The sequence below is a fragment of the Chrysochloris asiatica genome, unplaced genomic scaffold, assembly GCF_000296735.1.
Source record: "Chrysochloris asiatica unplaced genomic scaffold, ChrAsi1.0 scaffold00038, whole genome shotgun sequence".
In the NCBI taxonomy this organism is placed as follows: domain Eukaryota; kingdom Metazoa; phylum Chordata; class Mammalia; order Afrosoricida; family Chrysochloridae; genus Chrysochloris; species Chrysochloris asiatica.
This window is the reverse complement of record NW_006408556.1, coordinates 21765219-21771146: the sequence shown is the minus strand read 5'-3', so window position 1 is coordinate 21771146 and position 5928 is coordinate 21765219. Positions and strand designations below refer to the sequence as shown.

The 5928-nt window shown below is 35.9% G+C and overlaps 1 pseudogene; it reads right to left on the bottom strand.

Annotated features, from left to right (window-relative positions):
* Positions 1-366: 366 nt before the first annotated feature.
* LOC102824692 lies at positions 367-1908 on the bottom strand (annotated as a pseudogene).
* Between the last annotated feature and the right edge of the window lie 4020 nt (positions 1909-5928).

Genomic DNA, 5928 nt, shown 5'->3' with positions numbered 1-5928 from the left:
ACATTTCTAATATACAACACAGAAACAATTTGGAGAAGGTGCATGAAAGATGCGTGAATAAAGCAGATGGTCACTAGAACAATTGATAAGTTTACTGGTGAGGTCACTGGGACTCCAGATGTTTCCACTCTGTCCCTCAACTTGAACTCTCATTTTAGGCTTTGTACTTTGCTTTTCCAAGGATCTCTGGCAGCGCAGTGGTTACGAATCGGGCTGCGAACTTTAAGATCAGCAGTTCGAAACTACCAACTGTTTCGCCGGAGAAAGATGAGGCTTTCTGCTCCCATAAAGATTTATAGCCTTGGAAACCCTATGCAGGGTCTCTATGAGTCAGAACCGACTCCACGGCACATCACCAGCACACCACTACCACTTTGCATTTCCAGTTTCACTAATGACTCACACGTGATTCAAATCCCTGAAGTATTCATTATTGTCAAGGGCATATCCTACCACAAACTTGCCCGGAATTTCAAAGCCATCAAGTCTGGTCTATAACTAACACTTGAGTCTGTTTCACCAGCAAGTTTGCAACCTTGACGATCTTTGCATTATACCGCCTGAGGACCAAGGAAATCAGGGTCTGCATTGTTTTGCCAGCGTCAATTATATCTTCAACAATCAGGACATTCTTTCCAGTCAAAGTCCAGAGATCATCTCCACCAATTACTCTGATGTCCCCAGTTGACTGATCATTACAGTAAGTCGTCAGTCTGATAAAATCTACAGTCATAGGAATGGATCTGTCACTAATTCTGTTCAGTGCCTTGATATAATCCAGCAGGTCAGCAAAAAATTTACTATCCCTTTGGAGCATACAGAGGGCTACAATGTGATGGCCTCCCATCTCTTTCATCACATCTCGAGCAAGCTAATCGATCCTATCCATAATTAGTCCATGAGGAATGAACACCTTCTCCAAATCCTCCGCATAAATGATTAGGTCATAGCCGGGCTCGTCATCACTAATCATAAAGCTGGGCTGCGGGGTCGCGATAGCAGAGCCTCCCCGCGCGAGTTGAGGGCGGGTAGACGCTAGGAAGCCAGCTGAGCAGAGAGGAGGAGACAGCTATATAATATTTCTTTTAGTGCAGATTTCTAATCTCTTACCCAGCCCTCCTAAATAAATTTCCTAATGCATGGAATGGTTAGAAATCTTTTCCATATTCCCTTCAGGTGATTAAGAAACACATGAATTAAATTTTGTAAACATTTGCTTCCTGACAGGCCCCTAATTTGCTTTTAGCCTTTTTTTGATTAGCTTAATGCGGCTATAGATAGCCCTATTATAGAAGAATTATGCTTTATTTTCTAGAAAATGACTTTAGGAACTCTTTTAAAAACAATCACATCAAGATTTGTAAATAGAAAGGAATCGATTTCTTTCACATTGAAGGGAGATGTTCTGAACCAAATATATTGTCAGTTGAGAAGGAACTGAAATATTTCAGTAGTTGGGATAACCTGTTGTTTCGTGTTTGATGTATGTTTCCATTTGATTTTTTAAAGGAAAAAAATGTTTTTTGTTAATACTTTAATTTTCCTGTATTCCAGGTATAAAATACCCTGTGGTATTTTATAACTAATAAAAATCAGAAGAACTCGTAGAGCTAGGAGGATCCTATAAGAATTGGGATTCTACGAAGTCTGTGAAAATATAGAATGTTGGAGACAAAAGAAGAAAGTGAAAAGTATTTACCTTTTAAAGTGTGAAGTGAGAGTGGGAAGGCTAGTTAAAGTTCATGTTATTAAAAATGATTTACAACATCAGAGTATAACTAGTAGTAAGAGTGACACTTTCAAAGGACAGCAATTTAAAAAAGCATTCTGATGGTGAATAAATTGATTTTAGAAACCGTAGTGGTGATGACTATAAAATCAGTTACCATCAAGTTGGTTCTGATGCATGATTCCTGTTGTGTGTCCGAGTAGAACTGTAACTTCGTATGGTTTTCAGTGGTTGATTTTTCAGAGGTAGGTCACCAGAAGATTTCCTTCTGCAAAATCTCCAGGTATTTCTCAGAGACTGCACTGAGCCTAGAAGCAAAAAGGAAAATGACTCCCTCATTCTTCACCCCTTTTCAGGAGAAGCAGTTCAGAGAAATAGAGCAGAACAGGATCATGTCAGTGAATGTGGTCTAGGGTTTCTCTTGTATTGGCAATCTACAAGAAAAGGAGAAATGCCAAGTTGGAGACTGTGTAGAGAAGGTCTTTAAGTTGAACTGCTCAAGTGTTGAATTGGGAGTATATAAAACACTGTTAAATCTTTTCTAAGAACAAGCAAAAATTGAATATGCTTTAGGCCTAAGTGAATTTATAAAATATTCACAAACTTCTCACAGTTATCTGTTGAAGGCATGAATAAATGTGTATTTGGATAATCTGAGTTTTTGTTTTGTTTTGTTTTGAATGCTTATATCAAGATAACTCAGTTGATAGCATGGTAAGGTAAGAAGGTTCTTATTTTTTTTTTTATAAAAGAGAAACAGATTTATCAAGCAAAAACTTTTGTTGCAATATCCATATATTTTTTTAAAGAAAACTAGAATCTGTCTGCCTAAATTGGCACAGAAAATAAAGAGAAAAATAGGAAGCATTTCATCCGCTTAACATCCTCTTTGCCACTAAGATGTCTCTGTCATACCATAAGCAATGCATTTGGAAATTCATACAGAGGCAGAAGATGCCACACAGACCATAGGTTAAAATTCACTAGATTATTCCAAGGTAAGGACCAGTTATTATTAATCACTTGATTTGCCCACATACTTAGCACAATGTCTTCTACACACTCCAGAGATACTCATTAAGAGAATATTGATGTAATAAAAGACTGAACCATGTGGGCAGAGTGCAGTCACCTTATGAATTGTATGCCACCAGTATCTTATTTGGAGGCCTGGTGCTGCAGGATAATGCGCTGAACTGAAAAGTCAGTTTGAGCTTCAAGGTCAGCAGTTCAAACCCAACAGTCGCTCCTCAGAAACACTGAACAGGGTCGCTATGGGTCAGACCAACTCGATAGCACTTAACAATAGCAACTATATCTCATTTAATTTTGCATTCCAGGTATGTTGCTGCTATACATTTTTTTTTAAGCTACTCGTCTTTAGAAACAACAACAAACATATATTATTTAACTAGGCTAGGCACATTAACACTCCCACCACCATACATGCATCATTAATATTTCTTACTAAAGGATAACAAATCCCAGAATTGGTTAAATGTAAGCACAAAAGGAAAAGCTTTAATAACACACATGATATGTTACCAAGCAGATATTTTCATGGCCAAATACACAAAAGTAAAAACTTGCTGAATATTGTCACAGAGTTCAGATGTTGCACCCAATTTATCTTTTCATGTAAATAAGAAATTCTTAAAAGTGACCTTCCAAAGTGAGTTTCATAGGATCATTTTTTTCCACCATGACTGCTAACACCAAATATTATCTCTTTATATATTCTATCATAATTTGGAATCCTGGTGTGGCTCTGGAAGATAAGCACTGGATTGTAACCACAAGGTCAGCAGTTTAAACCTACCAGCTGCTCCTTGGAAAGCCTACACAGGGTCACTATGAGTTAGAATCAACTTGATAGCATGGAACATCAACAGCATCATCATATAATGTGAAGAGTTAACACACTTGGAGGCAAACTGAAAGATTGTAAGTGTGAATACATTCAGGGAAATTTTAGAAGAAAAGCATGGCAATCTATTTCCTAAACATCAATCATTGAAAACTGTATGAAGTTCAATTCTATTGTGACACACAAGGGGCTGCCATGAATTGAAATGAACTCAATGACAACATGTTAGTACCATGGTGTAAGGCAGTAGGACCTTAGAGGACAGGAAGGGACCGGACACTACTCCTTCCACCATCATTTTTTAATCATCTCAATAATATTACAGAATTTGGCTTTGATACTATTTGAAAATAATATCTCTAATCCTGACACATTTAAAAAAGTTTTTACTTTGCATCATTAAATGTTCCCTAATTGTTTCCAAACCCTGAAAGGTATCAAAGTCAGAAATACTGTTTTCCTAAAAAATTTAAATTTGTCAGTTTTATCCTCACTTAAAAAGAAAACAAAAGCAATAACTATAAAATAAAGCAGTTATATTTTATGTTTACTTTAGTATAATATCTAGTCCACTTAAATTTAACGTTTTTAGAATAATCATCTTTACAAACTAGAAAATAATATTTATGTGCATGCTAGTTATTATGTACCATAAAAATCAGCAAATTTTGAGATGCTTATAATGAACAAAGTGAAAATATTACCTATGTACTTGACATAGAGGGACTAACAAGTGAGTCATCAAGCATGGACTTGAAAGTGAATAGCTAAAGGTGACATTTTTTTAAAGGTTTATCTGATTCAGATATGAAAAGATTCATTGAAAATTTCCATTCCAGATGAAGACACACAAAATAGCAGTTATTCTTCTAAGATTATTTGTACATTGAACTCATCAATATGCATTAATCCTCTTATATAATGGAAAAACACTGAAATAATTATCACTAGAATTAAAAACAGGGAAGCCCACTACCTCCAACATAATCTGAAGTATTGTGCATTAACCACTGTGTTTAGACAAGATAAACAAATTAGAGAAATAAAAATGGAAGCGATCTCTATTTGCAGATGATATACTATACCTAGAAAAGCCTGAAGAATCAATAGTTTTATGGTTGAGCTGTGTCTGCCCTCCCTATTCCCTCCTCAGTCTTTGAAGATGCTCTTGGCCATTCACTTATCATAGCCAAGTAGCTCTTATCAATGACCTATATTCCTTTAGGTACAGCTTCAGTTATCTTTTCTAAAAGGAAGTTGAGGTTTTCCTTGGCTATTTGATTCAAATAATATCTCTAGTTATTCTGAAATGTATGGGAAATATATGCTAATCAAGGGTTCTTAATTCAGCATTATTCTCTCTACTTTTGTTTTCCATTATTTGTGCTTTAGTGTATTAGTATTCTTGGAACTATCAGTTGTTGGAAGTAGGATTTAATCACCCTTTGTATTCCCAGGAGCAATGCCAAATATGGATGGTAGGACTGTGGAGATGGTGATTAGTGAAATATCTGAATGTCAATTTATTTAAAGATTAAATAAAAGAATCTATAAACTCATTATACACTTAATACTGGGTATAGGCTTATATACGCTGCTTGTATATTTACAAATTAGATTGAAAGTAGCGCTGTTTCTTGGAAATTGTAGAAATAGCAGAGACTGAATGTTATTAAACTAGATCATACCATAGTCGATTTCAAAAGTCACAGATAAGGAAAGAAAGAAAGACATATATGTTCAAGGTGGTTTCTGCAGCAATTCATTATAATGTTGCTGTTAAGTGCTGTTGATTGATTCCCATTCATAGTGAGCCTGTATAGTGTTTTGGAGGAGCAATTGGTGGGTTTGAACTACCAATCTTGCAGTTAGCAGTCCGGTGCGTGTCCTATGTCATCACACTAGGACTCCATCCATTATTATTATGGTGTGTGTTGTCGAGTCATTCCTGACTCATAGTATAGGGTCTCTGAGAGTGACTGGTGGGTTTGAACTACAGACTTTGTGGTTAGTGTGGTTAGCAGTCCAGTGCTTATCCTACATCTCCAAAGGAGGTATAATTTTAACATACCATTTCTTATGATTATGTAACAATAATTTACAAAATACACCATTGAGATATTAATTTGATGTTTTCCTACATGTTTTTTGCAAAAAGAATGTTGTTCATGACATTTTTGCCTTGTTTCAAGAAGACAGCCTGGATATAGTCTTTTCTTATCTCTGGGCAGTTAAGTTGAGCTGAGGGACAACAGCTCTGTTTGAAACCTGGAAAAGCCAAATAAGATTTGATAAGCATTAAAAACTTATATCACAGAGAACACGATATAAA